General features: G+C 43.7%; 1 non-coding gene across 1 annotated transcript; it reads left to right on the plus strand.

Annotated features, from left to right (window-relative positions):
* Positions 1-19,402: 19,402 nt before the first annotated feature.
* On the plus strand, positions 19,403-19,477 carry Trnas-cga (transfer RNA serine (anticodon CGA)). The gene has a single exon. It is a non-coding gene; the product is annotated as a tRNA-Ser (tRNA).
* The last annotated feature ends 2,809 nt before the right edge of the window (positions 19,478-22,286 follow it).

Genomic DNA, 22,286 nt, shown 5'->3' on the forward strand with positions numbered 1-22,286 from the left:
GCACACACAAGTCGTCTAATTCCCGTAAATTCCGGGGATGGTAGGCGATGAGTTCTGCCGCCACGTTGAGTCACATCCCACATGTGTTCGTTTGGGCGGAGATCTGGCGAATGGGGGGCCAGCACATCAATTGCAACTCACCAATGTTTTCCTCGAATCACCCCATTACGCTCCTGGCCTTGTGACGTGGCGCGTTATCTTGTTGAAAAATGCCACTGCTGTCAATAAACGTGATCGTCGTGAGGGACTGTACGTGGTGTGCATCAGTGTACAATACTTTTTGGCCATCGTGATGCTTTGCACGAGCTCAACTATACCCATGGATGCTCAGGTGAATGTTCCCCAGAGCAGAATGGAGCCGCCACCAGTTTGTCTCCATCCCGCAGTACAGGTATGAATATGTTCCTCTGAAGACGACGGATTCACGCCCTCCCCGCGGTATGATGAAGAATATATCGGGATTCATCCGACGGTGCAACGCTCTGCCACTGTGCCAAAGTCCACTGCCAATTGTCACCTGCTCATTTCAGTTGAAGTCCCCAATGTCGCGGTGTTAACATTGGCACACACATTGGTCGTCGGCTACGGAGGCCCATCGTTAGGAGTGTTCGGTGCACTGTGTGTTCAGAATCACTTGTACTGTCCAGCATTAAAGTCTGATGTTAGCTCTGCCTGTCCTGTTTTACCAGTCTTTCCAACCTACAAGTCAAACATCTGTAATGAGGGTTGGCCGCCCAACCCCATGTTGAAGAGACTCACTACAGCAAGTCCTGGACGCAAATTGGCATATGTCTCTTTCTGAGCCTCTGGGCCATCACAACCTGCCCTCGGTCAAACTCAGACAGATGGCGCGCCTCCCCCACCCTACACGTGGACAGCACGCTCACCGACACATCGTGCACCGTGCGAGTGTCTGACTAGGAGTGATTCCTCGCCAGGCGACGCCGCTGTCGCCTGGACAGGTTTACATCGAGAGTAGGCTGGTACTCACTACGTCCCGGCTGATTGGCATATGGTAGTCTTTTCTGTGTGTGGGTCCTCGGGCATTCTAAGGAAGTCACTCCCTGCACACACTGTTCTTTTATCCTTAAATAAACAACTTTTTCCATTAGACAGCAATTAGCTAATCTGAAGCTTTATCACAGCAAAAATTGTTTTGTCAATGTTTTTCCGGATGATATATTGCACTGGGGGAAGGAGTGGAATCGTGCTTTCCCTCCACGCATTACTGTGATGGAAAACAAACATATGAAAGTATGCCTAATCAAAGCATCACACAACAGGGACACAAAGTAAGCAAGACTAACGCCACCTACATTCTGTACATAAGAAAAGATGGTGTAGCATGTTTCTGAGTCAGAAATCACAATTGAATATTCTGTGAGACAAGATCGTGCTATGTCTCGCGTACGAAGAAGAAACGTTTACCAACACCTGTCAGAAATCGACAGCCACAAGACCACGGTCTATTGAGACTGCGGTTTCTTGCTTTGCGATATTTCTGCTCGTGCTGGTCGGGATCCCAGGACTGCCACGTGAATATGGAATCTATGGATTCAGGGGGGCTACAATCAGCGCCAAGCAGGATACCAACAGGCCACACAACTAGCCCTAGTACCTGAGAGGTCACAGAATCACTCAGACATGGTACGTTCCTTGAGGTGAGAAGTGGTCTAGTTTACAGCGAGACAGGTACCCACGTGGACAGTGCGATGGCGTCTCCAGCACCGTGGGCTGTCAGCACGGCACGCCTTGGTGTGGCAGTGGAGAGAGGCGCAATGACAGTGTTGTGCCCAGTGACAATACGGGATACAGAAGTGACACTATGTCACCTTCAGACAAATCTCATTTCTGCGTAAAACATGACACTGAATATACCCCTGTTGGGAGGCTCTGGAGAGTACATTCATCATCGTCATAGGGGTCCAGCACCTCACACAGTGGTATGTTGTGCCACTGGAAAGACAAGGCGACCACCTGTGGTCTGCACAGCCGAAAATTTGGAGAGCAACGGACCAGTGGCTTTGCCCTACCTTTGATGCCTCCGTGGTATTCTCTTTAAGCAAGATAACACAAGACAGTATGTCACCGTACACCCTGACACTATTCGTTACAGAGGGTTTTTGACTGTCGCCTGGCAAATACCTACCGGTCTTTACTTGCCGAGAGACTGGCATGCCACCACTCGCCACACGGAGCTGAAGCAGTATGGAATGACATAGCCGTATCTGTCAACTTGAAACGTCCCCTTTGAACAATTCTACACGAGACTGTGCTTAACCTGACACACAATACTTTGTTAGCGCAACGCAATCTGACTTTCAAAATTCCCTACAAAAGAATGGCCCTGACAAACATTAAACTATACCTTTCACAAATCACTTACCTCACAAAAATCTTCGCTGCTCAAGCTACTGCAGTACAGCGAGCGCCACTACTGCCAGCTAAATAAAAGATTCAAACTACTGAAGGCACTAACTACTGATAGGGATAGTTAGCAAATGAAAGATATTAATAGAGAGCAAACAATGTATTTACCTTGATATCATCACAAGTCATAATATATATATCAGTTCATGACAAATTGCAAACCTCCGCCATCTCTCTCCCCACATCCACCACTGCTGGCGGCTCACCTCCAACTGCGCAACGCTACGCGCTGTTCACATCCAGCTGCCGCTGCCCAACACTACAATGGCAGACAACAATGCAAACTAGCCACAGACTGCACACAGCACAGCCAGTGATTTTCATACAGAGGTGGCGTTACCAATGAAAAAACCTAAACAGCCTACTTACATAAGAACCTAAACAGCCTACTTACATAAAGAAAACATAAACAGCCTACTTACATAAAGAAAACATAAACAGCCTACTTACATAGCCCCCATGCTCCCCACAAAAAATTTTTACAAATGGTGTTGGGCACTGGCCAATACAGATTTGAAAAATTTTTCATAATTACAATAACAAAGAAATCAAATGCACACACTTATTGATACAATGTTGGTCAAAAGCTAAAATTTTCTCACAGTTTATAAAGACAGTCCTGATCATTCATTACGGTAATCACAGGTCTTTTTTTTCACAAAGTCTCATTAGTAAAAGAAATTGCACACAGAAGTAGTGGATTTCCATACAGTCTTGAAGAAGTAGTGTTGTCCTTCCAACGGAAAGACAGTGCTGACTCTTGACATGCTGAAAGGTAATGGGCCACAATGGAGCAAACCCACAGCAGAGTCATTCGAAGTTCTGACGAATATTGGTAGGTAGGTCATCACAGAGCAGACCCACCGTAGTCCTGGTAGAGATTACGATATTGGTGGGCCACCAGAGGTGCAGACCCACTGCAGTCCTTGTAGAAATAATGGTATTGGTGGGCCTCCAGAGGTGCAGACCCACTGTAGTCCTTGTAGAGACGGCCAGCAGCCATCTGTTGCGACTGTGCAGGTGCACAATCACCATTGAAGATTCTTGCAGAGAATATAGCAAGTCCATAAACCACCACTTGTGCACTCACAAAGTTTTTTGGAATTGTCCTTAGAACGAGCAATGCTGTTATCCAGTCCCTTGCTGAATCATTAACACACATGCAAACACTATCAGTCCCTACTTCTCACATATTGTCCATATACTATGACCAACAGAAACGTGTGCAGTGAAATGTAACTAACAAGTTAATAATAAGATGAACTGGTGACAATTACAATTTTATAACATAAGAATACAATAACAAAGGTACAAAATACATCATTAAAAACATAACAATACAGATAACATTTGTAGTAGAGGCTTTACAAAAGAATAGAAATAGACATATACGTCAGTGTTACAGGAATTATGACATGAGTACATACAGAAAAGATCAGAATAAGTTTTAAAACATCAACTTCACACATGAGCATTAAGATAGAACAGAATAAATAATGTATAAACATCTTTATAAAGAAAATAACATGGTATTTGAAAAATTCTACAACATAAATCTTATTAGCTAAACACATAAAGACAGGAAAAACACAAATACACAAGGGTACACACACACATAGTGGGATAACACCAATAGGAAAGGACAGGGTTCGTTTTCAGTCTAACATTTGGTACTGCAGTCCAACCTAAAACTTCATATATCTTTCCTCTTATTTCATCCTTTGTTTCCACCAAAAAAATCCTATCCAAGCATGCTTTCTGTATTCTGTTCATATTTCTTTCAAAATAATTATTTCTGATTGTACAATACTCATTTGGGCCCAAATCCTTTTTATATAACTTCGCAATGCATTCTTTACCTATTCTCCATAGTCAGTTTCTCATATAGACTACCCCCTCTTAAGCTATCTTAAATCTACTGAGCTCAGATGCTAAAATAAGGGATGAGGCAATGCAGCAGCACGTAAAACAATTATTATAAACAGCAATGAAAAAAATGGAAAATTGCAAAGCAAGCTACAGTATAAATTAGCAAAAGTCAAATTCAATAACACTATGCCTGGCAAACAGCAGCAACTTATACCTAAACATGACATAGAGCAAGCAGAAAAAATATTACACTAAAAACAACAATGCAGATAAGGGAAATGTATATTCACATCTTAATGTCTATGTAAATTAAAGTGGTGCACCACAAGAAGTTATTCTACCAAAAAGTTACCAATTACTTGAAAAGAAAATTATGAATGCAGTTACTAGTTCCTTCTTATTGTTCTTTCCTTTCCAAGTGCTCCCTTTTTAAAGAATGTGGATCATAAAATAATTATTTAATAGATCTGTTGACAGAAAGTGTTCACATTAGCAAATGCATTTTATTTTATAAAAGCAATGCTGCAACACAGCTGGAAAACAGATGTCAAATGAAATAAGCAACTATGAAAAGCAAAGCATAAAAATATCATTCAGTAGTCATGTGACATTTCATAAGTTAGTAGCTCTCAACTCTCGTAGAAAGACGCTTGTCGTAATCAGGTGTGCAGATGTACGAATATTTCCCATCAATTCATAAGCATTTCAGTAATTAGCACAAAGTGCGAGTAATCATATGTTTTCAAGTAACGAGGGTGTCGCATTAGCGATGAAAGGCACACCCTAATGGCTTGTTCTCCAGGTGTTTGACACGTCCCACGTCCCCTTTTTTTTCTACCTGTGCCGCTGAAAAGGGCTCGCAATAATGGCTTTTTCTCCAGGCGTCTGACACAGCTGGGTGCCCGCGACGCATTACGTGCAGGTGGTCACTTAACTTTCGTACGGAAATATTTACCGCTACAGTGACAGTCATATATACAAAATTTCACAGGTCGAGAATTTACTTTGCAAATGTGTAGAAACAAAATCCTATGAATATAACAGTGTCCAAAAAATGTTCAGTGGCATTGTGATACATTCACACATGATTCACACATGTCATAACTCTTAAAGTACGATTCTTGGTTTCCAACATCCTTTTTCACAAGTCAAGAGTCCCTACCCACTATTCATTACTCCTTACCTTATTACACATATACGTATCCATCGACACTCGTCAATATTTCGTCATTATAAATATGAAGCATAATCAAATAACTCATATAGCCTCAGCCTATTAATCATAAACATACCTCAGCAGCATAATACACATCGTCGTCGTAAAAATAACATCATAACACTTCAGTCAAATCTCAAAATCGTCGTAACTTCCTCCAATAATTTCTAAGCCTAAAATAATTCTCTGCTCATGTCAAAAGTGTCAACTGCCTCAAACGTACTTTAAAAATCATGATCTCATACCAAATACATCATTCAAAGCTCTCATAGTATCACAATGGTTCCGAAAAAATGTGAAGAGTTCACACAGTACAGACAAAATACAATTTCGTAAGTGTGAAGTAATCCAACTCTGTAATTGCGTAAACATGAAGTTATCCAACGGTGTAGTTACGTAAACATCTGTCACTGACGTAGTAAAAAACATGTTTATCTCTCAGTTAAATGATCAGATAGCTGTGTAATTTGTGTGTTAGAGAAATATGGTACCGATGTGTAAAGTTGTATAAGCAAATACCATATTAGCTAGGGTTCCTTGTGGTTGCCACACACATGGTACACAAAGTAGGCGTGTACCCCCCTGAGGATTTATGTAATTATACCCTCAGGTGTTACAGATTACACCAATGGAATGAAATATATCACGGAAATCTTTCTTTGTAATTCAAAAATCTTTAAAAATAAATGTTTTAAGTATAAAATTGATCACTGAAATGCGTGTCCTGTAGCGCTAAATGTGCATCTTGTTGTAAGATAATTTCTGTGGAAGTGTCGTAGTTATTTTCCTCCGAAAGCTAAGTTCTGCAGAAGCCAATGTACTTACCTCATGATACACAAAAGTGAAATGCTTTGCGTATAAATGTCTTAGTTATTACGCTTATTGCCGTGATGAAGAAAGTACTGTGCAGTAACGTATTGTTATGCCACGAAAAAGGCTGTCTCATTGTTGCTATACCACACAAGTTACTACTAAAACATGTTTTACTTTGCAGAATAATTCAGAAAACTGTGCAGATATAAAACAGATACACCGCAAAAGCAACATTGTAAATTGTCACTTATTAGTAGCGTCGTGATAAAAATCGTGTAGCTGTCAAATAAACTAACCACTGTGCCATCTGGTATCTCACTGAAAGTACTTTAAATCCAGAATATATTTTCAAATAAACCAAAATGTTGCATTAAAATCTCATTAGCAGTACTGGTAAATGTTCTAAGTATGTGAGCCTTATAGTCGTTACGTAATCGTGCAACAAACAAGCAAGAATGTACACACACAATAACACTGTGACGTCTGTTTACTATAACAATGCATTCGTCATTTCTGTTTAAATAAGTTCTCTTGGTTCTTGATTGGATATTTAACTTCAAACATTGTTGTATGTTAACAGTCTCTTAAGTCTGACAAAGCATACTAGAAATGTGAAGTGAAAAGTTTTATGGCAAAGACGAAGTTAAAAAGCAGATTATCTCTCAATAAATGGTTTTACATGTGAAATGTGGTGTAAACCTTTACTCTTCCTAGTACTCAGAATTTCAGCTTCAAAGCAATTATCATGTTGTTTACATCGGTAAAGAATGCTAAATCTTTTCTCATGGCTAGCGTCTTTGTTATTTTTCCCTGAGCCAGCGGCCGCACGCAGCTGCCTGCTGTGCGAGTCATTGTCTGTCTCTTTGTTGGCGCGCGTCGTTATTGGGGTTTGGAGACCTAACTTCTACAAATTCACCGTGACGAGAGGGCCCTGCTCTGTTTGAATCCCGCCAGTTCTGATGCAGTTCAGGTCTATCGTTACGATCATATCGTCTGTCGTCATGTCGGTAGATGTCATAGTTTCTTTCTTGTCGGTCACGTGGTGGAGAATTTCTCCCTGAATCGAAACTGCGCGCTGGACCGTTGCGTCTAAAGTTATTCTGTCTCCCCTGATAATATTTATTTTGGTTCCCATATTGTCTGTTTCTCTGATTGTCTCTGTGATAGTCATTACCACGGAGAGGTGATCTTTCCCTGTAGTTATTACTACTCTGCCAACGGTTGTCATACGAGTGGTGTCTGTTTTGGTCACGATTTGTGTTGTGAGAATAGCCTTGTCGTGTAAAGTTATTACTTCTTTCATCGCGGATTTGCGACGGATGTGACCTGTAATTGTTATGTTCCTGGTTTCGCGTTCCGCGATTGTCAGTGTCAATTTCTAATTCTTGTAAGAGTCCCTGAAATGCTTCAATGTCGTCTTTGCAACGTCCTGCCAAAATAATATGTCGTAAATGTTCAGGCAGTTTGATTAAGCAAATGCGGATGAGTTCTGAGGGGCTGTATGGGTTTGTCAGGTACTGATTCTTGTGCAACATGTCTTCAAAATATTTCACAAGACTGGAGAATTCAGATTGTTCGAAATGTTTCATCATTATGATACCATGTTTTACCCGGTCTTGTGTGGCTTGAGACCAATATGCTGAGAGGAAGGCATGGTAAAATTCTCCTTCACTGTGGCAATCGTGAATGACCGATCGCATTCTTACAGCTGGTTCATTCTCTAAGTAGCCACACATAAATTCTAACCTGTGCTCCAATGACCAGTTGGGAGGGAAACAATGAGAGAATTGATGGAGCCACGCTTGTGGATGAATGTCGTTGGCAGAATTCTTAAACGTTTTGAATTTACGTGTAGTAATGAACAGCTTATAGTCAAAATCGTCATGTCGGCGAGTCGCATGTCGGTCATTGTTACTTCGTTTCGGCGGTTCCATCTCAAAATTCGGTGCACATTCCCAATTTCTTTCATTACTTCCGAAATGCCCTGTGTTATTTTGTGTCTGTTCCGTATTTGTATGTCCCTCTTCCCGTATTGGGGCGCGAGTGTCCTCTGAAATACGTAATTCTTGTATTACCTGTGTCAGCTGATCTTGTACTTCCCGGATTTCTCTTTTGTACTGTGTATTGATTTGATTTTGATTCTGTTTGAATTTTCTTATTTGTTCATACTCTTCTGTGTCAGTGAAGGCTACGGGTGTTGTGTCATTCAGATCATCATCTACCTTTGTAGATAAGTTAGTGAACTGATCTGAAAGTTCGGCTACTTTATCCGATAGTGAAATCATTTCCTCTGTATGTTTTTCTGAACCAAGTTTCAGAGTGTCCATTTGTGTTGCAATCGTGTCTACTGTGACCTTTAAGTTTTCCTGAGTTTTTGCAAGTTGCGTAACCGAATCGGTAGATGCAACTGAGTCAATTTTAGCTTGCAAGGTCTCATGATTTTCATGAACAATAGTTTGCAGTTCTTTTATGGCTGCTTCGTGCTTCTGTAATACATTTTCATGACGCGAAAAAATAGGTTGGAAATGCTCACAAATTTGTGTTTTTACGTCATTACAGACTTTTTGACATTTCGATTCAATGTGATGTAACTCAGTAGTTAAATCTTCACGCGTTTGTTCAAGAGTTTGTTCCAATGAGTCTAACTTTTGAAGCTGTTGCTGTGTTTGTCTCTGATTTTGTTCCATTGTGTCTAACTGTTGCTGTGTTTGTCTCTGGTGTTGTTCCATTGTGTCTAACTTTTCAAGCTTTTGCTGTGTTTGTCTCTGATTTTGTTCCATTTGTTGCATTAATTGCAATAATAATGTATTAGTGTCTGGAATCTGTTTCTCTACGCTTTTCGGCAGTGCATTTGCACCGGCAACATTCACATTTTGACAAGCAGAAAATGTGTCTTGACTTATTTGAGAAAACGGTGATGACCCAAAACCTGAATCTACAGAATTTGCGAAATTGTGTCCTGTCATTTCGGATTCCTGAGGCGAGCTGTTGCCGACCGATCGATCGATAATGCTTCCCTGTTCACTACCTGTTTCACTGTCTACACCATTGTTTGCAGCCCGCTCCATTTCCCTATGCACAATTACCAAATTACTACTTTGAACATCAGTTAATTCACTACTCGGTGGCGCTAACACACTGCTTTCGTCTTCACTGTCATTTCTCAGTTTACTTTGGAGCCTAGTATTACGTTTTTCACACGCCATTATTGTTACAGTATTTCACACGACAACACAGAAAAACACAATTTGAAGATCAAAAATAAGAGAACACATTAACATAGCACTGAAAATAATATCTAGTTAATTGCAGCTGCGAAATACTTGGTGCAAATCTACATGCATGCCACAACTGTTTTACTGTACAACAATGAAAAACTACAACTACAAAGGAAATTCTCTCTATAATTACGCGCTAGCAATAAACAAAAGCTACACCAATTACACAAACTACAAGAAAAAAATCAGAAGATTCCAGTGAGGTATCCTCGGCTAAGGGTCGACATATGAAACGTCCCCTTTGAACAATTATACACGAGACTGTGCTTAACCTGACACACAATACTTTGTTAGCGCAACGCAATCTGACTTTCAAAATTCCCTACAAAAGAATGGCCCTGACAAACATTAAACTATACCTTTCACAAATCACTTACCTCACAAAAATCTTCGCTGCTCAAGCTACTGCAGTACAGCGAGCGCCACTACTGCCAGCTAAATAAAAGATTCAAACTACTGAAGGCACTAACTACTGATAGGGATAGTTAGCAAATGAAAGATATTAATAGAGAGCAAACAATGTATTTACCTTGATATCATCACAAGTCATAATATATATATCAGTTCATGACAAATTGCAAACCTCCGCCATCTCTCTCCCCACATCCACCACTGCTGGCGGCTCACCTCCAACTGCGCAACGCTACGCGCTGTTCACATCCAGCTGCCGCTGCCCAACACTACAATGGCAGACAACAATGCAAACTAGCCACAGACTGCACACAGCACAGCCAGTGATTTTCATACAGAGGTGGCGTTACCAATGAAAAAACCTAAACAGCCTACTTACATAAGAACCTAAACAGCCTACTTACATAAAGAAAACATAAACAGCCTACTTACATAAAGAAAACATAAACAGCCTACTTACAAACTGAGCTGAGCTTAACAAGTGGTACGGTTGGGTTATCAATGCTGTTGCTGCCTGTGGTGGGACTAAATTTCGCACTCTGTGCAGCCACAATTCATATAGAAATTTAATTGTGCATACCTCCTACTATACGTACTGTATGTGCACAATAAATACAATTTTATTTTTTGTGTTATGCCTCCTGGTGCTGCAGCTTAAATGGTTAGTAATGTGATACTAACATATGTATACATATTGTAAAAGCGGATGTATATATGTTACACATCTCCTCGTAAACCACTGGATCAGTTTCAATCAAACTCGGTGGACATATCACTTCTGCTCTAGAAAGAAGCACTGAGATGGTAAGGACCACCTACCACACATTGGGGTCGCGTTCAAAATGGGGTGACATGGAAGGTGCACAGAGACAGCAAGAAGGAGGAGATGGACAGAGAGATAGGGGCGGAAAGGATGGACAGGGGACAGGGAGGGACAAGGTGGAGAGAGGGGGCCGGCAGGAACTGGACAGAGAGAAGGGGAGTATAGGAGATAGACAGAGAGAGGGGGAGAAGGCCAGGCAGAGGGGGACAGTAGGAAATGGACAGAGATAGGGGGAGCAGGAGGATGGATGGAGAGAGGGGGCAGGGAAGACGAGATGAACAGAAAGAGCTGAAGGGGGAGATAGACAGAGAGAGGGGGAGAAGGCCAGCCAGAGGGGGACAGTAGGAAATGGACAGAGATAGGGGGAGCAGGAGATGGATGGAGAGAGGGGGCAGGGAAGACGAGATGAACGGAAAGAGCTGAAGGGGGAGATGGATGGAGAGGGCAGAGTAAACGATAGATGGAGAGGGGGGGGGGGGAGACGGCAGTTTGGGAGGAAGATGGAAATTTGAGTGGAGTAGTGGGCAATTGGAAAAGGAAGAGGGGCTGAGGAGGCAGGTGGAACAGCATACGCTGTGGAAGAGAGGGAGGGTGTATGGGGGCAGATGGAAGTGGGAGGGAGTGTGGTGAGGCAGATGGATAAGGGACAAGTTGTGAGGACGGAGATGGAAGATGGATAGTGTGTGATAAAGCAGATGGGAGAGAGAGAAGTAGAAGGGGGAAGGTAGATTACAGAAGGTGTTTAAATTTTTCCTGATTATCTGAATAGAACCATAGACAACGTCTAAGATCATGGATTTAGTTGACAGAGTCCTTTTAACAGCCGGCCGGAGTAACCGAGCGGTTGTAGGCGCCACAGTCTGGAACCGCGCGACCGCTACGATCGCAGGCTCGAATCCTGCCTCGGGCATCGATGTGTGTGATGTCCTTAGGTTATTTAGGTTTAAGTAGTTCTAAGTTCTAGGGGACTGATGAGCTCAGAAGTTAAGTACCATAGTGCTCAGAGCCATTTAGTCCTTTTAACAGTATGAAGTGCACGTTGGCTCTAATTTGTGTTAACCAGGCACTGCAGCGACCCGATACTTCTATCAACGTGTTTCGGAACCAAAGATCGTGTCGCACAGCTGAACACTACAGGTAAATTTAACATCCTCTCTGGAGTCATAGTGTAGAAAGCAGAGATTCAGACATATACAGATTGTTTCCGTAAGAGTGTGCAAAAATGTAACAGGACACACAGAATGCTCCACTGAAGACTTTGAGGTAGGGAACCTCGGTTCGGAGAAGCCAGCTTAAGGAGATATGAAAGAAAACTTGTTTACCTCTTGGTCTAACATTACTGTTTTCCAGCTTATTTACAACTAACATGTGTACAAGTTTACACTACTGTGCTGTTTATTTAGATTTAAATTCTTTATTTCCTGCAAGAAAACAAGGAGGACGATCCTGATTACTAGGAAGTCAGGATGCTGGTTTTATTTACAGAGACGTACGGTACAATGCGATAGAGCAGTACCGGTATAGATTTGCAGAACTCACTACATGCACCTCGAGTATGGGGAAGTACGTTGCAGTGCTCTCGCTGCTGAAATGCTGTACAGGGAACGATTACCCAACAGACGTCATCCGTCATGACGAGTGTTTATTTCTCTCGATCGACGAATCCGGGAGACTGGTTCATCGGAAAGAGCAAATGACGCGCGTGGCAACATGAGGCCCACTGGCAAAGCAGATTTTGAAGAGGAGGTGCTGGAATGGTTGCAGCGGACTGCAGTACAAGTACTCGTCGTATTGCATGTAACATTGGCGCTGTACATACAGTACTAGCGTGTGGCGAATACTCCACGAACAACAGTTACACCCATATCACTCGCAACGAATCCACACAATGCTTGTAACTGACTTTGCACCAATGGTCGCTTTGTGTTAGTGGTTGCTCCGACAGTGGATTGATCGACCAGATTTCCTCCAAATCGTTCTCTTTACTGACGAGGCCTCATTTGATCGTGACGGTATTTCGAACAGCGGGAACAGCCATGTGCGGGATGAGGGAAACCCTCACGCCGTCAAGTACGCTTCTGCTGTGAGTATCTGGGCCGGCACTGTAGGCGGCAGTCTCACTGGGCCATATCTTCCACCCGGCAGTCTGAATGGCCACCCGTACTTGAGGTTCGAGCAAATAGCTCTACCTGAGTTGTTGAAGAACGTACCCTCGGCTGTTCGTCAGTGAATGTGGATGAAACACGACGGCGCAGCGCCTCACTCCAGTGTGGGTGTCCGCAGTCACCTCAGTGCTGCATTTCCTGGTCGCTGGATTGGAAGGGCAGATCCTATTCCGTGGCCTGCAATGTCGCCTGGCGTGAAGCCCCTCGGTTATTTGCTATGGGGATATCTAGAGCCAGTTGTGTACGAGACACCAGAGGATATCGAGGTGGAACTAGTGGCCAGAATTGTAACTGCCTGTGATGTGATTCGAAACACGGCAAGGATATATGTGATGGTGCGTCAGAATCTTGTTCGCCGAAGTCATGTGTGGTGTCACAAGGCTTAGGCCAATCCCACCCATCACTAAATGGACGAAGACTTATACGAACAATTGTAAGAACAGTTATTATTATTATGTACTTTAAGTTTGTTTTTTGGGTTTTCAGAAATACTGTGGGAAGAAAGTTTATCTATGTTGCAGATAACGTGGAAGACGTTGCCAACGATCACCACGAAAGTTCGACGTAGCGGCAAGTGGGCAAGGAATAAAACGAGTGCTGCAAACTACCGCGAGCCACGGAAGAACCCGGGCCGCGAGGGCGTCGAGCTTCCTACGTCGTTGTTGGACAACGTCAAACGAAGAGATATTCTGCCTCCTCTTTGTAAACAGATCGGTCGAGTCTTGAAAGGTTCATGTAAAACGTATAGGCGGGTGACACATTAGGTGGGACCCGCAATTATTAAAAAGTTGTTAAACGGCAAAACCAATAGTTCATCATTTATATAGTTAAAAAGTAGTAAAGATATAGGAAAGGAAGAGTTGCGGCGTCAGAACATCGCTCAGCAACGAAGAAGGGCGTAAACAGCGGGCGTTACGTGGTGAAAACAAATCAACTGATGAAATAGTAAGTCTGTAATTAAGCATAACGCCACGTAACACTGCACATGCTTGCATTGAGGTTCATGGCCGTCAGTTTCAGTACATTTTGGAAGGTCCAGTCCAAATGGTATGTTCATTGTGTCAATGATCGTATTTGCAACTTTCTGGCAGATTAAAACTGTGTGCCGGACCGATACTCGAACTCGGGACCTTTGCCTTTCGCGGGCAACTCCTCTACCATCTAAGCTACCCAAGCACGACTCACGCCCGGTACTCACAGCTTCACTTTTGCCAGTATCTGGTCTCCTACCTTCCAAACTTCACAGAAGGGAACCTGGAAACATCCCCCTGGCTGTGGCTAAGGCATGTCTCCGCACTATCCTTTCTTCCAGGAGTGTTAGTTCTACAAGGTTCGCAGGAGAGCTTCTGTGAAGTTTGGAAGGTAGGAGACCAGATACTGGCAAAAGTGAAGCTCTGAGGGCGGGGCGTGAGTCGTGCTTGGGTAGCTCAGATGGTAGAGCACTTTCCCGCCAAAGGCAAAGGTCCCGAAATCGAGTATCGGTCCGGCACACTGTTTTAATGTGCCAGCAAGTTTCATATCAGCGCACTGCAGAGTGAAAATTTCATTCATTATGGTATTTGCAGTTAACTGTAAGTAAAGTAAACAAAAAAAGCAGACAGTAATGTGATTTTATTGCTATTATTTCCTTAAGCTGGCCGCTCCGATCCCAGGTTCCCAACCTCAAATTGTTCATTGGAGCACCCCCTACGCCCGGTTAAATTTTTTCGCACTCTTACGGAAACAGCCCGTATGCGTGCGACATGTGTGACATATGTGTATTCGCGTGAAGCCGCTGGTAAAAAGCTAGTTTCTATAGTGGTGAACATTGCGGAACTCTCTGGCTGAAAGAGAGTGTCGTGGGAAGCTGGCAGTTTGATACTAATGCGATTCCTGCCGATATTGCTGCAGTGGGTAAGTAAATTGATTCCTCGTCAGAGTGAAGCGACCTCTGGTCACCTGCATCACGCTACGATCGTGTGTGTGTGAAATTGTTCGTGCCTCATATTCAGATGAACCTGCAAGCGCTCGAATACTGATTCATGGAGATAAGGAGATATTTAATAAGTGACTGGTCGCAGCTCTCTTTGCTTCTGTTTCAGTTGTAACCAAGTTTGTGGAGCTGCCTCCCCAGATTCTCGCTTGCTAGTAGCACAGCGTCCTGTGTTTATTACGCCGGCAGAGGAGACCTTGTGACCAGTCAGCGGCTTCGCCTTAGCAGCCCACGCCCGGGTAGCGGCGCTGTCTGATGTAACGCCGCTGCCTCTTCGCACCTGTTGTGTCACGCCAGCGACCATTAGCCGTCGTGACGGGCGCATTCTCGCCGTCCTCTCGCGAAGCCGAGCCTCTCCGACTGTTCCCATTAGCGGCGACCCGTGAAATGCTTCTGTCCGGTTTGGCGCAGTAGCCGTTTGTTCCCTTATGTCATCACTCGTTGCGTTGTTTCTTGCCGAAGCTTTGTTGTGTGCGTTGCTAGCGAGAGGCCCTTCAGCCACTCGCAAGTAGGACAGCGTACTTCCTCTGGAATGCTTTACACAGCTGCAGTATAACACGCCTACTCGTGAAGACGTCGTGACCACACGTGAGACACAGTTCCACTACAATCTGTACTCCGCAACGCGCCGTAGGGCCGCTCAGACGTAGTCACGTAGCAGGCCTCTTACAAGGGAAATTCCCTATGGCAGCCCTCTCAGATTTAGTTGTAACATAGACCACTGGATAGCCCGTCAAAAACTGAACACATTTCAACCGTGGAAACAGGACGAAAGTATACTGAACTGTGAAAAAAAAGTAAAATAGAAACAGCGAATGGTCCAAGCTCAAGATGTCCAACATCGAGCGAGTTTGAATAACGGTGGCGTTGTGGTTGCGTGGTTATTTATTTAGCTCATGGCATGACACACTACACTGGAAACAGCATAAAAGAGAATATACATTGTTAAAATATAGGATACAAACACAATAAAATAATGAAAACTGAACATAACGCAGCTTACGAAGCACAGAGAAAAAGAAATCCAAAAGAGTAACACAATATGTGATGAGTGGTGGAACCACTCGGTACAAGAGAAGGTAGAAAGTAAGGAGAAAGCTAATAATAAGTGGCTGAACTTGAGATCAGACAATGACTGGCTGGAATACAGAAAGCGGAGAAAAGATGCACAAAAACAATAATTAAGGCAAAAGCTGAAGCCCGGCAGAAAACCGGAATAGAGATAGAAAAAAGCATGGGGAATACACAAGCAAATAAAGCCTGGAAAGTATTAAAAACAGTGAGAATTCAGAATAATGATAAAGCAGATACAAACCTCATTAACATGCAGGAACGGGTACAACACTACCAATGGTTATTAAGTGAGAGGAGAGTGGCATTCACTGAGAACCCACCAGACATTGAGGTCAGTAATGATAATAGACCACCGATAACTCCGAAGGAAGTCCAAATTGCAATTAATGCTACGAAAAACAGAAAACCGCCAGGTCCAGGATTAATTTATATAGAACTGGTTAAAACAGCACCGTCAAAACTCTTTCAGATATTGGCAGTCATTTTTAACGTATGCCTTAGAGGCGACGAAGCCCCAAAGGAGTGGAAAAAGGCAACAATTACATCAATATTTAAGAAGGGCAACAGGAGAAATTGTGCAAACTATCGTGGTATTAGTGTGATGCCATCCATGGCGAGAGTCTATGGCCGTATCCTAAAAAAGAGGATAGAAGAAGAAATAACTGAATCTGAAGAACAAAATGGATTCAGATTTGGTCGGTCCTGTACTGATGGAGTATTTACCCTCAAAAACCTAGTGGAGAAAAGGACAGCAAGGGGCCTTACAACCCACCTTGTCTTTGTAGACCTCCAGAAAACTTATGACACAGTTGCACAGAACAAGCTATGGGCAAGTCTAATTGATAATGGTGTGTCACCGAGCTATGTCAAAGCTGTCAGACTCCTCTACCAAGGTTGCACGGGAATGGTAAAAGTGGGAAATCAACTATCTCACGAGTTTGAGGTGACAAAGGGACTACGTACGCCAGGGATGCACACTTGCCCCTACACTCTTTAATATCTACCTAGATGAGGCAATAAAATTCTGGAGAAGGAAATGCGGACGAATGGGTATCACCATAGGCGATGAGCTCTTGTTCACTTTATTTTTTGCTGATGACCAAGTGCTAGTAGCTGGAGATGAGGAAGATGCAAATTACATGTTCCGCAAACTAAAAGAAGAATATGAAAAATGCGGTCTTGTCATAAACGTATCTAAAGCAGAATATCTGAAAATGGGAGAAAATGCTGTTAACGACTTACAACTCGGTGCTAATACTGTTAAAGGGTGTCATAATTTTAAGTACTTGGGAGTGACACTGTCGTCCAATGGTAGAAGTATCGATGATGATGTAAACAATGAAATAGGCCAGGGCAAGCGAGCCATAAAACAACTAAATGGTATTCTCTGGAACAAAAACATAACGCGCAGAACAAAACATACCATCTACCACACAATTATTGAAAGTACCACAAGATATGGTGCAGAGTTGTGGGAACTAACTCAGAGGCACAATGATCGCCTGCTGGCTGTCGAGATGGAGTTGTGGCTATTCCAGGCTTGCTCATATTAGAAATGATAGGATCAGAGAGGTTATGAATGTCGAAAGCACAATCCCAGACTACACAGAAAGGAAGCGCCTACTGTGGTATGGTCACTTACAGCGTATGCCAGACAAGAGGGTCAAAACGTGTACGGTAATGGACTGCACATCAAAGAAGAAAGCGCGCTAGACCTGCGAGATGCTGGAAAGACGACGTCAACGAAGCAATGGCGGTGAGAGGTCTTAGTGAAGGAGACTGGAATGACCGTGAACGATGGAGATTGGGATGCGAGAGGCGGCGACAGCCGTAGAAACCCCGCTTATATATATATATATATATATATATATATATATATATATATATATATATATATATATATATATATATACTCAACATTGGCACATAACAATAAATGTAAAACTATATTACAAAGCAATAAGACTGCAAAACGTTCAGATTCCAGTATTTTCAGCAATCACAATTCCACACTTAGATTCTGCAGCCACTCCACAGCTTGTGGTGCTGCCCTCAGGAAGTCGTCATCAGAGCCGGTGGACGCCCTCAGTGGACACTCGCTGACCACGTGGTGGATGGTTTGTTCCTTGGCACCACAGTCGCACCCAGGATCAGGTCTCAAGTTCCATCTGTACGTCGAGGATCCGCATCGGCCACGACCTGTCCGTATTCTGTTCAGTGTTAGCCAGGTTTTGCTTGGGAGGTGAAAGCCTGCTGGATGGTTGGACGTCTCAAATAAAGTATGCCATCTTGGATCGGCTCTCTTTCTCCAGTCCGTTCGCCAGATTTCAACGCCATTGCAGTTTTGGCTCAGAAGTTGCCGTGCAGTCTTCACACGGGGATTTCTGGATTTGAGTCTTCCAAATACAGTAAAGTTCTGGTGGACTGGCAGGGCTGTATTACTGGAGAGTTTTTTAAACTCTCTTATGACTATGTTGCATCGTCGTATATAAGGCGGTTCGATGTTGCAGAGGGCTGGTAGCCAGTAGAGTGGAGTGGTTTTAATAGTTCCAGCAATTATTCTCATCGTCTGTTTCAACACCACGTCTACGGGCTGTTTAGCCGCACCGCTGCGCAGTATTCGGCTGTTGAGTAGACCGAGATTAGAGCGATGGTACGGAATGTCTCTGCACCAGCTCCCCAGGTCGTTCCCACTAATTTGTGGAGGATGTTGTTTCGGGATTTCAGTTTTGCGGTCAGGTTTGATAGGTGTTTTGTATACGAGAGATTGCGATCCAATGTTACGCCCAGATATTTTGGATGGGAATTGTAAGGAAGCGCAGTACCATTCAGAGATGTCTGCAGAGGTGTTCCAGCCAGCCTATTATTTAGGTGGAAGCATGAGGTCTCCGTTTTAAGTGCGCTTGGGATTAGTCGCCATTTCCTGAAGTATTCAGCCATCAGTTCCAGATCTTGGGTGAGAGTCTGTTCAAGAGCAGTCATATGGGACGGTGTTGGACTCCAAAGCGGGAGATCCGTGTTCAAATACCACTCCTGACCCACTTTTCCTCACAAAATTTTGAACTTTCCGTCCTGTCATTGACGCGTCTGTTCTCCTACTGTAGTGTTGGCAGTTTTCATACTATATTTTGGTTACACAATATCATCCATGTTGAAACTTCCTGGCAGATTAACACTGTGTGCCCGATCGAGACTCGAACTCGGGACCTTTGCCTTCCGCGGGCAAGTGCTCTACCAACTGAGCTACCGAAGCACGACTCACGCCCGGTACCCACAGCTTTACTTCTCCCAGTACCTCGTCTCCTACCTTCCAAACTTTACAGAAGCTCTCCGGGTACCGGGCGTGAGACGTGCTTCGGTAGCTCAGTTGGTAGAGCGCTTGCCCGCGAAAGGCAAAGGTCCCGAGTTCGAGTCTCGGTCGGGCACACAGTTTTAATCTGCCAGGAAGTTTCATATCAGCGCACACTCCGCTGCACAGTGAAAATCTCATTCTGGAAACATCCCCCAGGCTGTGGCTAAGCCATGTCTCCGCAATATCCTTTCTTTCAGGAGTGCTAGTTCTGCATGGTTCGCAGGAGAGCTTCTGTAAAGTTTGGAAGGTAGGAGACGAGGTACTGGCAGAAGTAAAGCTGTGGGTACGGGGCCTGAGTCGTGCTTCGGTAGCTCAGTTGGCAGAGCACTTGCCCTCGAAAGGCAAAGGTCCCGAGTTCGAGTCTTGGTCGGGCACACAGTTTTAATGTGCCAGGAAGTTTCATATCACCGCACACTCCGTTGCAGAGTGAAAATCTCATTCTGGAATCATCCATGTTGTTAGAAAATATTATCGTCGCAAGTAAATCTGATGAATAGTGAGAGCAGGTGAGATGCCTCACAGACCTCTCACAGAAAAGGAAACAACAAATAAACGTGTGTGAACTATGTTACAACAAAAGGCATTCACAGTCAAAAGTTCCAAAACGGAACACAAAAGTCATAACATGTGGCACTTATGTAGAGCAAATAGGAGGTATGTACGTCTCGGGACCCCTTCCTTACACCTCGCTGTTGCAAACGGAAGTTACACCACGATACAGAAATAAATCTGAATACAGCGAACGGATACGTCAATGACCTCCTGGACATTTCACAATTTTCTGAAAAAAAAATGAAAAAAAGCAGCACGAGTGTGATTGGAACACAGATCTGCCCATTCGGATCTTCAGTGTGTCGCTGCCTTCAAATAGCCTACTCTCATAATACGCAAGTTACAATAATTCTTTTGCCACGAATATGATGTTTCTCATTATTGTATTGGAACGAATCACACAGTTAACAACGGGTTTTTCAGTGATTCTCAATTTGCTGGTGCTATTAGCAAAATATTATGCGCATTCGGCCGCAAAAAGGTCAGTGTCAACGTTCAGACCAGTCATACTGGACTACCGTTGCTGACCTACGATGAAAGTGTGCAAATTTAGCAACGCGTGAAGATTCATAGCGAAATTCAGTTAAAAATCGTTTAGTGCCACACTTAAGTCAATTCATTTATTGACAGAGGCGGAAAAAGTAGGCAGTAAAAAGTATGAAATTCTACAAGAGTTTCATATTTACATCGACAGGGCGCCGGTAGATAATAAAGGTAGCAGTAAAACGTTTTGGGGACGCGAAAATTCCTTACAATTGCTTTACTGATAGTCTATCTGCCTCCATCTAGATTAGAACCGAAAACAAACCAGACCTCCCTTGCAGTAGCAAACACCTCTCACTACGCTAGCAGACAACCCAGGCAAGGCGCCGCAGACCGCGCGGCAACCCCGCATTAACTAGCCTTTCGAAATAGAGATGTCTACTGGCATTTCATCCCCAAGTCCAGCAACACAAAGTGTGTCCTGAAACGTATACTCATCTCTTTGACTGATGAGGTTATGCAAAAGGCAACCGGTTTTGTTATTTCTGCCAAATCTTGCTGAACATATTATGAAATGTGCTCTACTTATCGCTCAGCATTTTACACGGGGTGAGCAGAGATTACGATGCCACTAACGTGCCTTCGCGGCGCCTCGAGACGCGTCTTCGCTCGTCATTGCGGCTCAGTTCGAAGTGGGACTCATCACTGGAGATAATTCTACTCCAGGCAATGAGGTTCCAAACCGAAGACATGTCTGCAGACACTCCAGGCAACGGTGGGATACGAACCTGACCGTCCCCGCCGGATGGCCAGACAACCAGGACCGACGGTCTGACCTGCCACTTTTACACCTTTCTGTCATCCACGGCACGCACACAGCACAGCGGTAGCTCGGCGATATTACACGCCCCGTTCTGTCACGCCCTCCATGCCACGCCAGCCTGAGCTTACACTTCAGCAAGGTAACGCCCGCCTGCACACGGCGAGAGTTTCTTCTGCTTGTCTCCGTGCTCGCCAAACCCTACCCTGGCCAGGCAGGTCGCCATATCTCTCCCCAGTTGAGGACGTTAGGAGAATTACAGCCAGGTCACGCCTACCAGCTAAGGATTTTGACGATCTGTCACGCTAATCGGACAGAATTTGGCACGATATCCTTCAGGAGGACATACACCAAATCTGTCAATCACTGCCAAACAGAGTATCTATTTGCATAAGGGCCAGAATTGGACTAACGTGGTATTGTCCTGCTCAGTTTGTGAAGCTATTGCACTTGAATAAATCATCAAATCTGCCGGAAACTCTAATCATTTATTTATCTGTACTTGTGCCTCATCCTATCTATCGATTTCCATCCCATTCGGATAATTCCTTCGTGGTGCATTCTTTTCTATTTTTTTGTTTTAGTGCTTTTTTCTTTGTAGTTGTGCAACACGTAATCCTCCATGTCAGTAGCCATAACCCAGGATATAGAAAAATACACACATCTTTGTAGGAGGCAGTTTGCAACACAGTCCCAGCGCCGTCGTGGTTGGCTGTTGTGCGCCGACCAGTGAAGGGTGATCTTTTCTATTTATTCCGCGCGTGTTGTGGTCAACCGTGTAGCATTTCCTCGAATGATACACAGTGTGGAATCAGATTACCATTCTGCTTCCGCCTATTGTGCTGATTAAATGTTTTCCTTTTTTTTATTTTACAGAAAACTTCAACTAGGCCCTTGCATCCCTAAGAAATACGAGGTGTGGCAATAAAGTAATGAGACTGAAGTGAAAAAAAAAAATGTTGCTTACCGTTTTAGTCAAGTTTAGTGTTGTCTCCTTCAAAGTAGTTCCCTTCATGATTGCACTTCTG

The sequence above is a fragment of the Schistocerca serialis genome, chromosome 10 (genome assembly GCF_023864345.2).
Source record: "Schistocerca serialis cubense isolate TAMUIC-IGC-003099 chromosome 10, iqSchSeri2.2, whole genome shotgun sequence".
Classification (NCBI taxonomy): domain Eukaryota; kingdom Metazoa; phylum Arthropoda; class Insecta; order Orthoptera; family Acrididae; genus Schistocerca; species Schistocerca serialis.